General features: G+C 43.6%; 1 protein-coding gene across 3 annotated transcripts in view; it reads right to left on the bottom strand.

The window, feature by feature from the left end:
• Nucleotides 1-17,934, bottom strand: part of TPX2 (TPX2 microtubule nucleation factor) — a 73,759-nt gene extending 55,825 nt beyond the window's left edge. For 2 of the 3 annotated variants that reach the window (XM_017865073.1, XM_017865075.1), the window contains exons 1-2: nt 17,736-17,934; nt 14,792-14,898 (exon numbers count right to left, since the gene is read on the bottom strand). The gene's annotated coding sequence lies outside the window, so the exon portion shown is untranslated. Of the gene's footprint in view, nt 1-14,791; nt 14,899-17,555 lie in introns of all 3 variants that reach the window. The other variant, XM_017865074.1, reaches the window with a different exon arrangement.
• Nucleotides 17,935-20,848: the final 2,914 nt, after the last annotated feature.

The following is a 20,848-nucleotide window of genomic DNA, read 5'->3' as shown; positions in this document are numbered from 1 at the left end:
TAAAAACTATTTTTTTTTTTTTTGAGATGGAGTCTCGCTCCACCTCCCGGGTTCACGCCATTCTCCTGCCTCGACCTCCCGAGTAGCTGGGACTACAGGCGCCTGCCACCACGCCCAGCTAATTTTTTGTATTTTTTTTTTAGTAGAGACGGGGTTTCACCGTGTTGGCCAGGATGGTCTTGATCTCCTGACCTCGTGATCCACCCGCCTCGGCCTCCCAAAGTGCTAGGATTACAGGCGTGAGCCACCACGCCCGGCCTTAAAAATGTTTTTTAAAAGAAAGAGGCAAAGTCTGATAAGTACTTACACTGTGCTAGGTGTTTTACATTCACCATGTCATTATTTTCCCTCAATTTACCATTTTCTCATTTCTAGCCTTCTCTAGCCCAATTTATTCTCTCTCTGCCCTGAATAACCCAATTTCTAAAATACACCACTAATTTTTATGCCTACCAACCAACAGCTTATCCATCATTCAAAGTCCAGTTCAAATCTCTGTGAACTCTTTCCCAAATTCCACCTATCATACAAAATTGTTGCCTCTCCAAAGCCAATCGTGCTTTGTTTACATCTCCGCTGTAACACTTATCATGCAATTTTATGTCAAATGTGTAAATGTCTCTCCCAGTATACTCGAAGTTCCTAAAAACAAAGATAGATTTTATTTACTTGTGTATATCTCATCCATCCATCCATCCATCAAGGTACTTAACACAGTGCATTATACATAGTAAGAGCTCAATACAGTTTTGCCAAATATAAGTGGTCTTTTCTTAGAAATATTTTCAAAAAATACTATTTCTGAGTATAAAGAAGACAACTTTGAAACACACATAAGAGGCACAACATGCAGCATAGGAACAGAAGCAAGGATAAAGAAACAAGTCAAATAGGCCCCTCCCTACTCCTGCGTACGAAGTTTTGCACTCTATCCTGTGGAAACCTGTGTAGGTTTACAATCCGATCCTAGTCAAGCCCAATCTAGTTAATTAATAAAATAGCTGAAAGTAATCTGATAAATAGCCTAAAGGCCACACTCACTGGCCAATAATTTGCCGATGAAACCCAATGAGCCATTTGTCTTCTTTTTTTTTTTGAGACGGAGTCTCACTCTGTCGCCCAGGCTGGAGTGCAGTGGCATGATCCTGACTCACCACAACTTTCGTCTTCCGGGTTCAAGCAATTCTCCTGCCTCAGTCTCCTGAGTAGCTGGAATTACAGGCACCCACAGCCACACCTGGCTAATTTTTTGTTTTTAGTAGAGACAGGATTTCACCATGTTGGCCAGGCTGGTCTCAAACTCCTGACCTCAAATGATCCACCCGCCTCAGCCTCCCAAGTGTGGGCCACTGCGCCTGGACAGCCATTTGTTTTTATCTAGGGAACAACATGTACTCAAAAGTATCTGTACCTTAGAAGGGAGGTAGATGCCAGTAATCACCTGAATAAATGTTTATTTAAATTAATACCTTTCTAGTGGGGTGCAGTGGCTCACGCCTGTAATCCCAGCAGTTTGAGAGGCCAGGGCGGATGGATCACCTGAGGTCAGGAGTTTGAGACCAGCCTGGCCAACATGGTGAAACCCATCTCTACTAAAAACACAAAAAAATTAGCCGGGCATGGTGGCACATGCCTGTAATCCGAGCTACTTGGGAGGTTGAAACAGGAGAATCTCTTGAACCCGGGAGGGCAGAGGCTGCAGTGAGCCGAGATCGTGCCACTACACTCCAGCCTGGGTGACAGGGCGACACTCTGTCTCAAAAAAAAAAAAAAAAAAAAGTTAATTAACACCTTTCTTTAAACCCTTATTATACAAATGCATGCTCATTTAAAAAAACAGACAAAAAGCTGTTATTTAAAAAAAAAAAAAAAAGGCTGGGGGAAAAAAAAAATAGGCCAGGCACGATGGCTCACGCCTATAATCCCAACACTTTGGGAGGCCTATGCAGGTGGATCTCCTGAGGTCAGGAGTTCAGAGACCAGACTGGCCAACAAGGTGAAACCCTGTCTCTACTAAAGATACAAAAATTAGCTGGGCGTGGTAGCAGGTACCTGTAACCCCAGCCACTTGGGAGGCTGAGGCATAGGAATCCCTTGAACGCAGGCGGCGGAGGTTGCAGTAAGCACTGCACTCCAGCCTGGGCGACAAGAGCAAAACTCTGGCTCAAAAATAAATAAATAAATAATAAATAAACCTATAATGCTACACTATTCCAGATGTCTTCTCCCTCTTATATATAAACTATTATTTTTTAAATAAATCATTAACAGTTTGAATCTGCTTCAAATATTATGAATATTCTTGTATGTCAATAAATATAGACATATCAATTAATGGCTGTAGCTGTTCCATAATTACTTATCCTTGATTTTCACCCTTTTTCCAATATTTTCACTTTAGATATTGCTAAAGCATCATCCTCGTAGCTAAATTTCTGTACACATCCATAATTCTTCCCTTAAGATAAGTCTTAAGAGGTGGAACTGCTGGGTCAAAGCTCTTGACACATACTGTGAAAATGTCCCTCAGAAGAAAACCACCCACTTACATTACCAGGAGTGTGCCAGTTCCCCAAACCCTCCCCAACTCTGGGCACTGCAGTGCTCATTTTCTCTAAACTATACCACATAAGCTATCCACTGAGATAAATCATTAGATTAGTTACCCCCAACCTACATAGCCACTCAGTGGTTTGGCCAGCATTTCACAGCTTCTCTCAGTGGACTAGGGCAATTCAGAAAGTACTTCTGGGCGCCGGGCATGGTGGCTCATGCCTGTAATCCCAGCACTTTGGGAGGACAAGGCGGGTGGATTACCTGAGGTCAGGAATCTGAGAACAGCCCGGCCAACAAGGTGAAACCCCGTCTCTACTAAAAATACAAAAATTAACCAGGGGTGGTGGCTGCACCTGTAGTTCCAGCTACTTGGTGAGAATCACTTCAACCTGGGAGGCCGCAGTGAGCCCAGATCGCACCACTGCACTCCACCCTGGGGGCCAGAGCGAGACTCTGTCTCAAAAAAATAAAATAAAATAAAATAAAATAAAATAAAATAAATCAATAAAAATAATGTACTTCTGGTCCTTATAGTGTCTCAGAAATATCTGTTGTTGGTTTTTTTTGTTTTGTTTTGTTTCTCTTTTTTGTTTTTTTTTGAGACGGAGTCTCCTCTATTACCCAGGCTGGAGTACAGTTGCGCCATCTAGGCTCACTGCAAGCTCCGCCTCCTGGGTTCACGCCATTCTCCTGCCTCAGCCTCCCGATTGACTACAGGTGCCCGCCACCACGCCCGGCTAATTTTTTGTATTTTTAGTAGAGACAGGATTTCTCAGTGTCAGCTTGTGATCTGCCCGCCTCGGCCTCCCAAAGTGCTGGGACTACAGGCGTGAGCCACCGCGCCCGGCCTTTGTTTTTTGTTTTTGTTTTGTTTTGTTTGGAGACGGTGTCTTGCTCTGTCGCCCAGGCTAGAGTGTGGTGGCACGATCTTGGCTCACTGCAACCTCCACCTCCTGGGTTCAAGCAATTTTCTTCCCTCAGCCTCCTGAGTAGCTGGGGTTACAGGCACGTGCCACCACACCCGGCTAATTTTTGTATTTTTAGTAGAGATGGGGTTTCACCATGTTGGCCAGGCTGGTCTGGAATTCCTGACCTCAGGTGATCTGCCCGCCTCGGCCTCCCAAAGTGCTGGGATTACAGGTATAAGCAACTGCACCCAGCCAGAAACATTTGTTATAACAAATATTTCGTTTATATAGTGATATCAATCTAGACCCCAGAAAATGTCATCTTCCCATGGTCTCTCCTATGTTCACCGAAGCCAGAATTCCACAAGTATCTTTGTAACAATGCTCTAATTGAGGTATTTAGTGTAGAAACATGATATTTTAGAATTGGGAAGAAACTTTGATTGACACCTAACCTTTGCAGGCTATAAGATATTAATTTAAAGCAAAAAGGGATTCTCCAAGATCACACAACAAAAATCCTAAGGATCATGGTAAAAACAGTTACCAGAGGTGTTCATTACATGCCAGGTGCCATGATGTACTAAATATGTATTCTTTCTGATAATCAGAACAATCCTGTAAAGCAGCAATTATTCCCATCCTAGAAGATCAGAAAGATTAAATGACTTGCCCAGTATCACACAGTTACAAAAAAACAGAGCCTCAGGCTCCTGACTTCAACACAATGTTCTTTCTACACCCTTCTGCCCTCTTACCTTGCGAATTAAAGAAGTGTGTTCATGAAGTTAAGCTCTCTATTTGCATAGAAAAGAATATGTATTTATTTCCAAGTAAATCCATTCTCCACAGTCTTCTGTCTGGAATAGGGGTTCTTTAGTATCCCCATTCTGAATTTTCCTCTCACTTCCATTTCTACTTTCATTATTCAGCTTAACTCAATAAGCTTTTTGCCAGTGGTTCACAATAGTGTGTATTTGCCAGGGGCCATAAGCTGTAGGCTTAAAGATACCTGGGTTCCTTTCTCAGTAACATTCAAGTATGACACTCTATATCCTCACACAAAAAGTAAATGTAAGCAGCCAGGTGCGGTGGCTCACACCTGTAAACCCGGCACTTTGGGAGGCCGAGACAGGTGGATCACGAGGTCAGGAGATTGAGACCATCCTGGCTAACACGGTGAAACCCCGTCTCTACTAAAAAATACAAAAAACTAGCCAGGCGAGGTAATACAAAAAACTAGCAGGCGCCTGTAGTCCCAGATACTCGGGAGGCTGAGGCAGGAGAATAGTGTGAACCTGGGAGGCAGAGCTTGCAGCAAGCCAAGATCGCGCCACTGCACTCCAGCCTGGGAGGCAGTGAGAGACTCCGTCTCAAAAAAAAAAATAAGAAAATAAGTATATATAGTCCTGGACACAAAGGAACTTAACACTACATAGACACTAAAGTCCTATCATACACAATAAATAAGACAGTTTGTTTAAATTATACAGTATGAACTCTAAGTATAGAGAATTAAAAATTAACATGGCTGAAGTCAAGGTATGATTAAATATTTTTCATTGACCATGACCAAAACAGTAGTAAGTACATTAAAATGGAAGTTACCTCCTTGATAGCCACTTTCCAAGCTTGGGGTAGCCATGGGGCAGTTCTGGCCAATGAGAACTAAGTTAAGAATCTGAGGCCGGGCGCGGTGGCTCACGCCTGTAATCCCAGCACTTTGGGAGGCCGAGGCGGGCGGATCACAAGGTCAGGAGATCAAGACCACGGTGAAACCACGTCTCTACTAAAATACAAAACTTAGCCGGGCACGGTGGCAGGCACCTGTAGTCCCAGCTACTCAGGAGGCTGAGGCAGGAGAATGGCGTGAACCCAGGAGGCGGAGCTTGCAGTGAGCGGAGATCCAGCCACTGCACTCCAGACTGGGCGACAGAGCGAGACTCCGTCAAAAAAAAAAAAAAAAAAAAAAAAAAAAATCTGCTGAGGAGGATCCTAGGAAAAGTTTTTCTTTCCTGAAAACAGCTAATAGCCATATTCCTGCCTTTCCCTTCCCATCCTTCTTCTTCCTTCAAGGCAAGCGGAGCTAGGCAGTCATCTAGTATGACATGAGTAGATGGCCAAGAGAATAATAAACATAAGCCTTAAATATCAGGAGCTAATGACTATTAAAGATCAAATATCAGCTACCTTATATACCTCTAGGCTTTCTGGTGTTTTTTTTTTCAATTTTCCATGTCCGCTTTTTTTTTTTTTTTTTAATTTTCCCGTTTCCTTTAAAAAAGTTTTTTTTTTTTTTTTTTTTTTTTGTTGTTTTTTGTTTTTTTGTTTTTTGAGACGGAGTCTCGCTCTGTCACCCAAGCTGGAGTGCAGTGGCCAGATCTCAGCTCACTGCAAGCTCCGCCTCCCGGGTTCACGCCATTCTCCTGCCTCAGCCTCCCGAGTAGCTGGGACTACAGGCGCCCGCCACCTCGCCCGGCTAGTTTTATGTATTTTTTAGTAGAGACGGGGTTTCACCGTGTTGGCCAGGTTGGTCTCGATCTCCTGCCCTTGTGATCCGCCCGCCTCGGCCTCCCAAAGTGCTGGGATTACAGGCTTGAGCCACCACGCCCGGCCAACAGATTTCTTATAATAAAAAAATAGGCCAGGCACAGTGGCTCACGCCTGTAATCCCAGCACTTTGGGAGGCCAAGGGCAGGCGGATCACCTGAGATCAGGAGTTTGAGACGAGCCTCGCCAACATAGTGAAACCCTGTCTCTAATAAAAATACAAAAATTAGCTGGGTGTGGTGGCAGGTGCCTGTAATCCCAGCTACTCAGGAGGCTGAAGCAGGAGAATCGTTTGAACCCAGGAGGCGAAGGTTGCAGTGAGCTGAGATCACGCCATTGCACTCCAGCCTGGGCGACAAGAGTAAGACTTCATCTCAGAAAATAATAATTTTTGAATAAACCATTATAGTCACATTTTCTGTCACCTGTAGTCAAAAGCAATCCCAACTAACAGAAGTCCAGAATGCCCTCTCTGGCATTTACCACATGTATGTTACAATAGGCAAGTCACTAACTCTCTGCCTACCTTCTTACCATAACCAAATAAGAAGGTACTTCAACTGCTATGAAATACACTATCGTAAGGTAGTATCACTGCTGATACCTTTCCTCTCCTTGACCACATTTCTATTCAAAGGATTTTTCAGTGAAAGATTCCACAGTGACTGACTGTTTTAAAAACGCCTTGCTGCAAGGAGGAAATTTTCCTTTTCTTGTGAACAAATATGCTAGAAGACATGGGAAAATCTTGGATTCCCATGATCTTAATGCCTAACTCAGGTCACTGGGAACACTTCCCAGGCATGAATGTAATGAAGACGACTAAAGCTGGGGGAAGGAAGAGGCAGGAATGTAATATGCAGCAACCCCACTTAGCCACAAAACCATGATTCCACCAAAGCATGATGCTGAAAACTACCTGTAAAGTGTTCAAATTTAACCCTTCACATCCTTTTTTCTTTCTTTTTCATCTCTGTTTTTTAAAGACATAGGGTCTTGCTATGTTGCTCAGACTAGACTCGAACTCCTGGGCCCAAAGGATCCTCCCTCCTCAACCTCCTAAGTAGCTGGGCATGGTGGTGTGTGTCTGTAGTCCCATCTAGTCAGGAGGCTGAGGTGGGAGGATCATTTGAGTCCAGGAGTTCGAGGCCACAGTGACCCATGATTGCACCACTGCACTCCAGCCTGAGCAACAGAGTGAGACTCTGTCTCTTAAAAGACAACAACAGGCCGGGTGCGGTGGCTCAAGCCTGTAATCCCAGCACTTTGGGAGGCCGAGACGGGCAGATCACAAGGTCAGGAGATCGAGACCATCCTGGCTAACACGGTGAAACCCCGTCTCTACTAAAAAATACAAAAGCTAGCCGGGCGAGGTGGTGGGCGCCTGTAGTCCCAGCTGCTCGGGAGGCTGAGGCAGGAGAATGGCGTAAACCTGGGAGGCGGAGCTTGCAGTGAGCTGAGATCCGGCCACTGCACTCCAGCCCAGGCGACAGAGCGAGACTCCATCTCAAAAAAAATAAATAAATAAAATAAAATAAAATAATAAAAGTAAAAGGGTATATAAATTTGAAAAGTTAAAATAAAACAGCTATTAACTTTTTTCTTTTTTTTTTTTTGAGACAGAGTTTCATTCTTGTTGCCCAGGCTGGAGTGCAGTGGCACAATCTCGGCTCACTTCAACCTCTGCCTCCTGGGTTCATGCGATTCTCCTGCCTCAGCCTCCTGAGTAGCTGGGATCACAGGCACCCGCCACCATGCCCAACTAACTTTTTGTATTTTTAGTAGAGACGGGGTTTCACCAACTTGGCCAGGCTGGTCTTGAACTCCTGACCTCAAGTGATCCACCCACCTCAGCCTCCCAAAGTGCTGGGATTACAGGCATAAGCCACCACGCCTGGCCAACAGCTATTACTTAATGAGCACTTACAACATGCCAGACACTGATGACAGTATCTTAAATGTATTAACTCACTAAATCCTCACAATAATCCTATAAAGTAGGTACTATTATTATTTTCATTCTATAATGAGGGACTTGAGGCACAGAGAGATTTACTACTTATTCGTAGTCATGCAGCTAAGAAGCAGTAAAGCCAGGATTCCAAACGGAATAGACCCTGAAGGTGGTGTTCTTATCTACTGCCTGTCATATTTATTTAAAAATGGACATTTAAATAGATAAATAACAAATGTCATGGAGCAAGAGACAATAACTTCCAAATACTGTCTACTGTAGGCAAGGCACCTTACCAGACACTTCACATAAATCATCTCATTTAAACTGCATTAACAATATAGACGATAGATCGATGTCTTTATAAATAGATGCTACCATCACCATTTTATGAACAAGGAAACAAGCTCAGAGAAGTTACGCTATTCCAAGATCATCAAACTAATACATAGCAGTGTCGAGTTTTAAAAGACCAGGTCTGTAGGATTCCAAAATCTGAGGTCTCTCTAATGCACAAGTTTTCCTATAAACATTGCTTCAAAAAGGAGGAATGTAAACAAATCGTATGATCCTGTTCAACAAAGACAAACTCTGCCCTTTTCGAAACCTAAGCTTCCCTGAAACGCTCATAAAGAAAACTTGAGCAAATTACAAATCTTGTTCTAAATTTATTTGGAAAGCTCTGATCTGAATCTTTCCATAAATTTTTTTTTTTAAAAATCCCTTATTCCTTTTTTTCTAAGTGTACTTTTGCAAATAAAGTTTTTCCTCTATATAAGATGGAGGTTAGATAAAACTTCAGTGATATTCTAGAGTAAAGAGACTATGAAGAGGGTTCAAGCAGCAGAAGAAAGGTGTCCTCTGAGGTCTAAGACTACATTTGATTAGTGGTGGACAAAAGGCGAGGGGTGCAAACCTAAGTACACTTAATGTTTAAGTGAAATTTTAAAAACAAAATATTATTTTCCTAACATGATCTATTTTTTAAAAAAGCTTCTTTTAAGCTATATTTTGGTCTAGAATGGCCAACTCAGGAGACCATCCCCTCTCCCTGGAAAAACAGAATAAATAAATACATATCCATTGAGAAGTCTGACTCTCTTCAATGAAGGCTGATAGCACAAGTACATCAAGAAAACCAAAAGTTATCTACTGGGTCATTTCAGTTTCACGACACTACCTCCCCCAGAAATAATAAACATTAGGATGTGAAACCTATCAAAATTAAAGTCCACAGGGCCTAGTGGGAAATGGAACAGGCCAGAGCCAAAGGCAGCTGTTCAAACGAGAGAGCCCCAGGCATGGTGGGAACTGGATGCCTTCCTGCGCCCCTTAATCAAGATTGAATTTCTGTCAACAGGTCTCACAAAAAAAAAAAAAAAAAAACACATGCGTCAACCACATTCCACCAAACAAATCAAGCTGCCAAGCAAGAGAATTAGCTTCACATTTCAAAATTATCTGAATCTATCACAGTTTCAGATTCTTGCAAAACTAGAAAGACTCTGTTGTATGACCAATATTAATGACCAATTAATGACCAATATTCCTACAAAGACCCAAGGAAAAAGCCTATCCTGTATGCTATGAACCAATTAGGTTCCTCTAAAAACTGCCTATTCAATGTCATCCATCATGTCTTATAGCCCATTTTTGTTTCCAAAAAAGCGAAGACTAAAAGGATGGATGGATAGATAGATAGATAGATAGATAGATAGATAGATAGATAGACAGACAGAGATATAGCTGTAAAATCTCTTGGCCGGGCACAGTGGCTTAGGCCTGTAACCCCAGTACTTTGGGAGGCCAGGGCGGGTGGATCACGAGGTCAGGAATTCGAGATCAGTCAGGCCAACAAGGTAAAACCCGTCTCTACTTTAGTAGAGTAAATTAGCCGGGCGTGGTGGAGACGTGCCTTTAATCCCAGCTACTCGGGAGGCTGAGGTTGCAGTGAGCTGAGATTGCGCCACTGCACTCCAGCCGGGGACATAGCGAGACTCCCTCTCAAACAACAACAACAAAAATCTCTTCCCTCCAAGAACACACAGTTGAATGGGGGAATGCAAACGATTACAATATAGGGCTATCCTTGCTGCAAGAGGGCATAAACAGAGAGCGCTCTGAAAGTGCAGGGAAGGACAACAGGGTAGAAGAGGATCAGAGAAGGTTTCCTGATGTAAGTAATACTAAAAAGACACAGACAGACCTGCAGAGTTCTACAAGCTAAGAATGAACGTTGACTTTTTCTAGGGTAAGAGATAAATGGAAGGGGAAGACAAATAGAAATTAGGAAGACTGTAGACAAAGCAATGTAACCTGTTCCCACATTCATCTGAAATTAACCTCCCATTGCCTCCCATCTTTCTTCACTCTCAAACCAAAAATAACTAGTCTTGACAAGCTCTATAAATCAAAAGGTGCAGGTTCAGATCGGGTGGGGGAAAGCTGCAAGAGGGTGCATTCTAAGCAGGGTAAAATAGTGGACTACCAGCTCCTAAGCAAAACAAAGACTTTGGTGTGACAGATGCTCTCAAACACCTTGCTATCCAGCCAGTGAGATATGACTCGCCTATTTCTATTAAAGAGAAAGTCATGAGTTAAACTGGTAATGTAATAGAATAAACAGAATAAGACAAGACTTCATTAGAAGTATAGTTAGTTAAGATGGTCCCATCCCAGGCAGTGCCATTTCTCCAGGGACATCCTCTCCTACTTTCACAAGGGATAAGAGATCCTATTACATTACCACAAGTAAAATAGAGTGGAGTTATTTTCACCTTACCCAGGGAGAAAACACATACATTTTTTTTCTTGTATATAAGGGATTAGCAGCAGTCAGTAAATGGCAATATAATCCAGCATGCAATTTTTAACTGTTAATCAAAGTCACAAACTAAGTCTGAAGGAAGTTTAATGGACTTTGTGTTTCCACATTTATGTTTGCTAACTTCTATGTTGAAATTGGATCTGTTTACAGAAACAGATCTATGAAGCTTCCAAAATTGGGTCAATTTAAAATCCAAAGACAATCCCTCACTGTCCAACACTCAGAAGTCAGCACAGGACACATGGACACTTGTTCTAATTCATCACTGTCCAGAAACTTCAGGCAAATATATTTCCTATCATTTCTCTCCCAAACTTGTATGTTTCATACTGCCCTTTTATAAGGGTTACAAACTCAGTTTTGCTTTAATTTATCCATAGAACTCAACAAACCATCTATGACTAATAGGACCTAGATAGAAATCAGTGATGCTGTTTATTACTAGGACAAATAATGACACAGAGCTTTGTAAAATACTAAAAGGAAATCTTAGCCGAATCACAAAGTGATCTGATATTCCAAGAGTATGAAGCTGAAAAGTGTGTAATGGTTGACAGTGGGGCTGCAGATTACAATCCTAGTCAAATGGCAGCCATTTCATTTTATAGAGATTTATACCCTTCAAAAGCTATCTGGTTTGGGGAATACACACAAACACCCAAACCCAAGAACCTAATAAAAGCATTTATTAGATGGCTTATGCCTGTAATCCCAGCACTTTGGGAGGCTGAGGCAGATGGATCACCTGAGGTCAGGAGTTCAAGATCAGCCTGGCCAACATGGCAAAACCCCATCTCTACTAAAAATACAAAAATTAGCCAGGTGTGGTGACACACCGGTAATCCTAGCTACTTGGGAGGCTGAGGCAGGAGAATCACTTGAACCAGGGAGGCAGAGGTTGCAGTAAGCTGAGATTGTGCCACTGTATTCCAGCCTGGTCGACAGAGTAAGACTGTCTCCAAAAAAAAAAGTGTTTACCTATGGATGGTTTACCTATGGATGGTGAAGAAGAAAGTTACAAGGTTGGAGGAAGATTTTAAACCATGAAGCTTTCTGTATTCTTTTGATTTTTGCACCATGCAAATATATTACCTATTTTAAATTATACATTTATGCCTATGTGAATATATACTGTTTTAGGTAAATCAGCATAATCTTCCTATAAGGCAATTTGGTGTTACATGTCAAAAGTTTTAAAAATGTTTTTTGTTTCTGTTTTTGTTTGTTTGTTTGTTTTTTGAGATGGAGTCTCGTCGCTCTGTTGCCTAGGCTGCAATAGTGCAATGGCACGATCTCTGCTCATTGCAACCTCCACCTTCCAGGTTCAAGTGATTCTTCCGCCTCAGCCTCCCAAGTAAGTGGGATTACAGGTACTCACCATCAAGCCTGGCTAATTTGTGTATTTTTAGTAAAGACAGGGTTTCACCATGTTAGCCAGGCTGGTCTTGAATTCCTGACCTCAGGTGATCTGCCTGCCTCAGCCTCTGAAAGTGCTGCGATTACAGGCATGAGCCACCACGCCCGGGCAAAAATACGCATTCTCTAGACCAACAATTTCACTGGGTAAAATAATATAAAGAACCGAATAATGGAATACCATATAGCCATTAAAATTATGTTGCAGAGCCAGGCGCGGTGGCTCCCGCCTGTAATTCCAGCACTTTGGGAGGCCGAAGCGGGCAGATCACGAGGTGAGGAGATCGAGACCATTCTGGCTAAAATGGTGAAACCCCGTCTCTACCAAAAATACAAAAAATTAGCTGGGTGTGGTGGCGGGCACCTGTAATCTCAGCTACTCAGGAGGCTGAGGCAGGAGAATTGCTTGAACATGGGAGGCAGAGGTTGTAGTTAGCCGGGATCGTGCCACTGCACTCCAGCCTGGGTGACAATGCGAGACTCCATCTCAAAAAAAAAAAAAAAAAAATTATGTTGCAGAAAAATTTGGCCAGGTATAGTGGCATGCACCTGTAGTTTCAGCAACTCGAGAGGCTGAGGCAGGAAGATCACCTGAGCCCAGGAGATGGAGGCTGTAGTGAGCTGTGATCACGCCACTTAAGTGCACACTCTAGCCTGGGTGACAGAGCAAGACCCTGTCTCAAAAAAACAAAAAAGAAAAGAGAAGAAAATTTATTAATGACACGGGAAAATATTCATAGCCTGATTATTAAGTCAAAAAAATTAGGGGCCGGGCACAGCGGCTCAAGCCTGTAATCCCAGCACTTTGGAAGGCCAAGGCAGGCGGATCACGAGGTCAGGAGTTTGAGACCAGCCTGGCCAATATGGTGAAACCCTGTCTCTATTAAAAACACAAAAATAGCCGGGCAAGGTGGCGGGTGCCTGTAATCACAGTTACTCGGGAGGCTGAAGCAGGAGAATTGCTTGAACCCGGGAGGCAGAGGTTGCATTGAGCCAGACATTGCGCCACTGCACTCCAACCTGGGAGACAGAGTAAGACTCCGACTCAAAAAAAAAAAGTTGAAAAAATTAACAAAAGATTTTAGTGTATGATTTTTTAAAAAAATTAAAAGACAGTGGGCTCTCTGTATCTATGGGTTCCATGTCTGTGGATTCAATCAACTGCAGATCAAAAATATTTGGGGAAATAAAAAAACTGCAAGGCCAGGCACGGTGGCTCATGCCTATAATCCCAGCACTTTGGGAGGCAGAGGTGGGCAGATAACCTAAAGTCGGGGGTTGGTGACCAGCCTAACAAACCTGGAGAAACCCTATCTCTATTAAAAATACAAAATTAGCTGGGTATGGTGGCACATGCCTGTAATCCCAGCTACTTGGGAGGCTGAGACTGGAGAATCGCTTGAACCCGGGAGGTGGAGGTTGTGGTGAGCTGAGATCACGCCATTGCACTCCAGCCTGGGCAACAAGAGCGAAACTCCGTCTCAGAAAAAAAAAATAAAACTGCATCTTTACTGCATATGTAGACTTTTTTTTGAGACAGGGTCTCGTTCTGCCACCCAGGCTGGAGTGTAGTGGCACCGTCAGCTCACTGTAACCTCAAACTTCTTGGCTTAAGTGACCCTCCACCTCGGCCCCCCGAGTAGCTGGGACTACAAGTAGGTGCCACCATGCCTAGCAAAATTTTTTTATGATTTTTTTTTTTTTGTAGCGACAGGATGCCACTATGTTGCCCAGACTGGTCTCAAACTCCTGGCCTCAAGCAATCCTCCTATTTAAGACTCCCAAAGTGGTGGGATTACAGGCCTGAGCCACTATGCCCAGCCTAGACATTTTTTCTTGTCATTATTCCCTAAACAATACAGTATAACAACTATTTACATAGTATTAACATTGTATTAGGTATTATAAGTAATCTAGAGATAATTTAAAGTATATGGGAGTATGTACATAAGCTATATGCAAATACTACACATCATTTTGTATCAGGGCTTGAGCATCTGAGAATTTTGTTTTGTTTGTTTTGAGACAAGAGTCTTGTTCAGTTGCCCGGGCTGGTGTGCAATGATGAGATCTTGGCTCACTGCAGCCTCTGTCTACCAGGTTCAAGGGATTCTCCTACCTCAGTCTCCCAAGTAGGTGAGATTACAGGCGCGCACCACCACACCCAGCTAATTTTTGTATTTTTAGTAGAGATGGGATTTTGCCATGTTGGCCAACCGGTCTCAAACTCTTGACCTCAGGTGATCCGCCTGCCTCAGCCTCCCAAAGTGTTGGGATTACAGGCATGAGCCACCGTACCCAGCCGCATATGAGAATTTTGATATCCTGGGAAGGTCCTAGAACCAATTCCCGATGGATATCAAGGGATGACTATACAGACACAGAAAAAAATTATAAAGAAATCTATCAAAATGCTAACCACGGTTTATCTGAGAGGTGGGATAGTGGGTGATTTTATTTTCTTTTTCGTAATAAATAAATTTCCTTCCAAAATATGTGTTACTTTATAAAATTAAAGTCATTTAAACACTTACGAAGTTGATATATTAATGTTCCTTCTTCCTATGGTCACTGCCTTACCTGTGGTTTAATCAGTCTATCAGGCCTAGAGGCCTGACTGAAAGTTGCAATCTTCTCTTTCACCCTTTTTCTTAAGTCTTGAAGTCTGGCAAATATGTATCAAGAACCTGGAAGAAGTAGAAAAGTGATGAAGCAGTTTCCAAGTTCTCTGTAATAAAAAAAAAAAGGGTTAACAGGCCGGGATCAGTGGCTCACGCCTATAATCCCAGCACTTTGGGAGCCCAAGGCAGGTGGATCACTTGAGGTCAGGAGTTCAAGACCAGCCTGGCCAACATGGTGAAACCCCATCTCTACTAAAATACAAAATTAGGCTGGGCGCGGTGGCTCACGCCTGTAATCCTAGCACTTTGGGAGGCCAAGGCAGGCAGATCATGAGGTCAGGAGATCAAGACCATCCTGGCTAACACGGTGAAACTCCGTCGCTACTAAACATACAAAAAAATTAGCTGGGTGTGGTGGCACGCGCCTGTAGTCCCAGCTACTCAGGAGGCTGAGGCAGGAGAACTGCTTGAACCTGAGAGACAGTGGTTGCAGTGAGCCAAGACCACACCATTGCACTCCAGCCTAGGCAACAGAGAGATACACCATCTCAAAAAGTCAGGAGTTCAAGACCAGCCTGGCCAACATGGTGAAACCCCATCTCTACTAAAAATACAAAAATTAGGCTGGGCGCGGTGGCTCACGCCTGTAATCCTAGCACTTTGGGAGGCCAAGGCAGGCAGATCATGAGGTCAGGAGATCAAGACCATCCTGGCTAACACGGTGAAACTCCGTCGCTACTAAACATACAAAAAAATTAGCTGGGTGTGGTGGCACGCGCCTGTAGTCCCAGCTACTCAGGAGGCTGAGGCAGGAGAACTGCTTGAACCTGAGAGACAGTGGTTGCAGTGAGCCAAGACCACACCATTGCACTCCAGCCTAGGCAACAGAGAGATACACCATCTCAAAAAAAAAAAAAAAAAAAAAAAGCCAGGTGTGGTGGCAGGTCCCTATAATCCCAACTACTCGAGAGGCTGAGGTAGGAGAATTGCTTGAACAGGGGAAGCAGAAGTTGCAGTGAGCTGAAATCTCAAAAAAACAAAACAACAACAAAAAAAACTCTATATATAGTCAATTTTGCTTCCTAACTTTACCCATAGCAAAGAAAATTAAGTATGTCAAAGGGCATTTAAATCTCCCTCCTCTTTCTCCCAGGAATTCAAAGAGAATTAGGGAAGAGACCCAGAAAAAGCTGAAGGAAAATTAACCAGGAGATATAGACAAACTCTGAACATCTCCTGGTACCTAAACAAGAAATGAAGGGCTCTCTCACATAATCCTGGACAAACTTAACTGCAATAAATTAATTTTATCAAGGTTGAAATACACAGATGTAAGCATAAGGTTGGCCAAATAAACCCTATTCAGATAATTTGAAAGTCTAAACAAAATTACCAACCTAGTTGAGTACAATCCAGTTTTTCATACCCGCAATTTTGTAGTCAATTCAGATAGTGCCTTCCTGCCTACTCAATTCAACAGGTATTTAGTGGGTGATTCCTATGTACCAGGATTGTTTCAGTCCCTGTCTAACCAAACTCTTGCTTATCAAGAATTGGGCAAGAGTGGCTTTGTGAAGCACAGAAACACAAACTGGCTCTTGATCTCCCTCACCTCTAAATTGTCCGGACACTTAGAATACAAAACAGTAGAGTACTCAGATGGTGTCCTGTCTTGTTCTGATTCTCACTTGCCAATTTCAAACCATGTTTTTGTCCCCAAACATACCAAAAAACCTTTGAGTACATCACACATCTGTATATCTCATGCCAATCTGAGCACGCAGTACCCTCAAAGGACAACTAAATGGTTGAGTTACCTGAGAGCCACATAATTTTGATCCAAGAATGCCATCTTAATACTGAACTGACTCATCCAAACCAACCAGGGGGACGGACTTAAGTCTGACGTGGGGGTGGTGTAATACACTAAGGCCACAACACAAGAACATCCTTACTACAGCAGCAAATAGTCCTATTTTTGACAACATTTGATGAGTGAGAGAAATTCAAAGAGAGGCCATAGGATGTCAAGAAAAGGTAAGGGTGAACCAGGAAGTAAACCAAGAGCTGGTCTTAAAGCAAAATCTAGGAGTCAAAAATCCTTTTCTATCCTAAGTAGGCCTGATTTGGGGAAGTCCATGTTACTGAACTACCAGAAAATTATATGTGGAAAACAAGACGTTATATGTCAAGAAAAAAGGGGGTAAACCAATTCTACAATATTATAACCTGGTTTGGTTTTCCTTCCCCCTTCCAATCTATAAATGTTGAGAAAGGAAATGAGAAAGGGAATATCTGGTGATTCCATACAAAAAGAGAGCGCTGGACAAATATGGATAACATATAATGAATTTTAAATCCCAAATAGAAGACAACACCAAATGGACTTAAACTCTCCCTCAATTATGTTCTCACACCGTCTAATCATCTTTGTTTTAGACAACAGTTTTGAAATGTCCTTATTTGTGACTACCCATTTTCCTCCATCAAACGCCACACTTCCTGAGGGCAGGGCTACTGTATCACCCATTTCTCGAAATTTATCTAGATTCTGGCCCTCAGTATCCTCCTCCTTCCTCCTTCCTCCGTTTCCGTCAAGAGGGACCAAGAATAGCACCAACTACATTGGCTTGGCGAGGAAATTAAATGAGAACGGGCACGCAGGGTACTTAGTTCAGTCAATGTTTATAACCTGTTAGCATGGTAATAATAATTATCGTTACCTTTATTAGCCGATAGCCTCCCGCAGCCCCTTTTTCCCCCCGTTTCCCGGATGGACTTCACAGCAAAATCCTGTCGCCAAGAGAAGGGTGGCCCGAAGCCCCTGCTCCCACCCTGCCCCGCCTAGGCGGCGACCGAGCACGGCGACCGAGCACCGCAACCGCCTCAGAAGCCAGGCCTACCTGCGCGAACGGCGTTGGGAGCTGGAAGGTAAACTTCAGCCGTTCTAAACTCCGGGAGGAGGGAGACCCGCGCCCCAGCTGCTTCCTCTTTTCTTCCCACGGCTCACCTAGCCTCTCCTCAGTTCTGACAACGAAGCGCCAGCCAACCCGCCGCGGGACTCATTCAATATCGTTGAAATTTTGAACCCAGGCAGCCTAGTCGAATGCACCAATCAGAGCTCCGGGAAAGCAATTTCAGGCTCCCGATTGGCCCTACAGAGCGCAGCAATACCGGAAGTCAGAAGGCGGTACCAGCGAACAACGAGGCCGGGAGTTCCTGGGAAGTGTAGTCTCCTGCGCCTGCGTGAGTCCACTGGAACAGCCCTTAGGAGTAAATTACTACGAAGACCAGAGTGCTCTGCTCCAAACTCTTTGGGAAAGGTGGTACCAACTGAAGAGGTGGAAAGTCGACTTAGATCACAGAATGGCGCGCATCCTGGACATCCCCAAGCTTTCAGGGAAGAAAACTTTATTTTTAAAAATTATTCTCGTTATGGTTGTGCATTATCCCTTAAAGGTTCAGAGGAGTTCACTCGTCTTAACATGGACTCTCCTTCATGCAACATAGACTCGCCCGTAGCGTCCTTCCCAATCGTGCATGTGTCTTTCAAACCTTTTACCCAGGCCCTGCCCTAATCTTGTTCGTTGGGTGCTTTATCCGGTTTTATTCCCAACTGCATCCCGGCTTTATGATCCCCATGTGGTAAAAAGAAAACAAAGGCTCGGAGAAGTTGAACAAACATGTCCAAAATCACATAACAGATGGAGAAGACGGGATTCGAATGAAGAAGGTCTGTTCTTTTTATACATCACCGATAATTAGAGGCCAGGCTTCGTGGCGCTCACCTGTAATCCCAGCTACTCAGGAGGCTAAAGCAGAAGGATCCCTTGAGACCAAGAGTTCCAGGACAGCGTAGATATCATAACGAGACCACCCCCACCATCTTAATTTTTTTAATCAATTAGAAAATAGAAGCAACAAGCACAACAAAACAACCCCCTTCATAATACCAGCAAAAGCTAAAGATTCAAAACTTTAGCCCTAGGCTGGGTGCGGTGGCTCACGCATGTAATCCCAGCACTTTGGAAGGCCGAGATAGGCAGATCACTTGAGGCGACGAGTTCGAGACCACCCTGGCCAAAATGTTGAAACCCCCATCTCTACTAAAAGTACAAAAATTAGCCGGGCGTGCTGGCGCGGGCCTGTAATCACAGCTACTTGGGAGGCTGAGGCAGGAGAATCACTTGAACCCGGGAGGTGGAGGTTGCAGTGAGCCAAGATTGCACCACTGCACTCCAGCCTGGGCGACAGAGCAAGACTCTTCTCAAAACAAAAAAGAAAGGGTCGAGGCAATTCCAATGAAAGTCCCGGTGGGTTCTGTTCTGTAATTTGCCAAGTTAATTCTAAAGTTCCTATGGAAGAGCAAAAGCACAAGTAGTGGCATCTAGAATTTTGAAAAAGATTGGGGAAATTGACATACCAGATTTTGTACATATTAACATGAAATTATAGTAATTTTAAAAGTATGGTTCAATTAATTCACACGCACAGGGAGCAATCAGCAAAATCCAGACAGGGAAACCACAGGACAAATGATTTAGTTTATTCAAAACATAAACTGCCAGAGTTTGGTTTTGTTTTCTTTTCGTTGTTGTTGTTTTGTCTTGTTTTGTTTTGTTTTTTGAGACGGAGTTTCATTATTGTAGCCTAGGCTGGAGTGCAACGGTGTGATCTCGGCTCACTGCAAGCTCAGCCTCCCGGTTTCTCCTGCCTCAGCCTCCCAAGTAGCTGGGATTACAGGCACACACTACCACACCTGACTAATTTTTTAGATTTTTTTGGTAGAGACGGGGTTTCACCATGTTGGCCAGGCTGCTCTCGAACTCTTAACCTCGGGTGATCCCCCTGCCTCACCCTCCCAAGTGCTGGGACTACAGGCGTGAGCCATCACACCTTTTGTTTTCTTTTTTAAGAGTCCTTGTGTTGTAGAGATACATAGAGATACGGTAGGGATGAAATTACTCTGGCACCTGCTTCCAAATAATTGGGAGTAGGCAGTGAAAGTAAGTAGGTGGGGATTTAGTTGAAACAAGATTAGCTACAAACTGATAATTGTTGAACCTGCTGATGGGTTCATGATACATAAATACATACATATACTCTTGTATGAGTTTGAAATTTTCCACAGTTAAAATAAGGTGGTTGCCTGGTGCAGTGGCTCACACCTGTAATCCCAGCACTTTGGGAGGCCAAGGCGGGTGGATGATTTGAGGTCAGGAGTTTGAGACCAGCCTGGACAACATAGTGAAAACCTGTCTCTACTAAAAATACAAAAAATTAGCCAGGCATGGTGGCGGGTGCCTGTAATCCAGCTACTTGGAAGGCTGAGGCAGGAGAATCACTTGAATCCGGGAGGCAGAGGTTGCAGTGAGCCGAGATCACGCCATTGCAGTCCAGCCTGGGTGACAAAGCAAGACTCTATCTCAAAAAAAAAGGGGGGGGGATGGGGGAGTAGTGGTTGTTGTTGTGGTGGTTGTTTTGTTGTTTTGAGATAGGGTCTTGCTGTCACCCAGGCTGGAGTGCAGTGGCAGGATCACAGCTCACTCTAACCCCAACCTCCCAGATTCAAGTGATCTTCCCACCTCAGCCTCCCAAAGTTCTGGGATTACAGGCATAAGCCACCGCACCTTGTCTAAAAAGAGATATTTTTGCTGGGCATAGTGATTCACGCCTGTAATCCCAGCACTTTGGGAGGCCAAGGCGGCCAGATCACCTGAGGTCGGGAGTTCGAGACCAGCCTGACCAACATGGAGAAACTCCGTCTCTACTAAAAATAGAAAATTAGCTGGGCATGGTGGCGGGCATCTGTATTTCCAGCTACTCCGGAGTCTGAGGCAGGAGAATCGCTTGAACCGGGGAGGTGGAGGTTGTGGTGAGCCAGGATCACGCCATTGCACTCTAGCCTGGGCAACAAGAGTGAAACTCCATCTCAAAAATAAATAAATAAATAAATAAATAAATAAATAAATAAATAAATAAATAAAGGTATTTTTAAGTATGGTATTGTCATAGA

This window comes from Rhinopithecus bieti, unplaced genomic scaffold (assembly GCF_001698545.2).
Source record: "Rhinopithecus bieti isolate Rb0 unplaced genomic scaffold, ASM169854v2 scaffold_78508, whole genome shotgun sequence".
NCBI lineage: Eukaryota > Metazoa > Chordata > Mammalia > Primates > Cercopithecidae > Rhinopithecus > Rhinopithecus bieti.
This window is presented reverse-complemented; position numbering and strand designations above follow the sequence as displayed.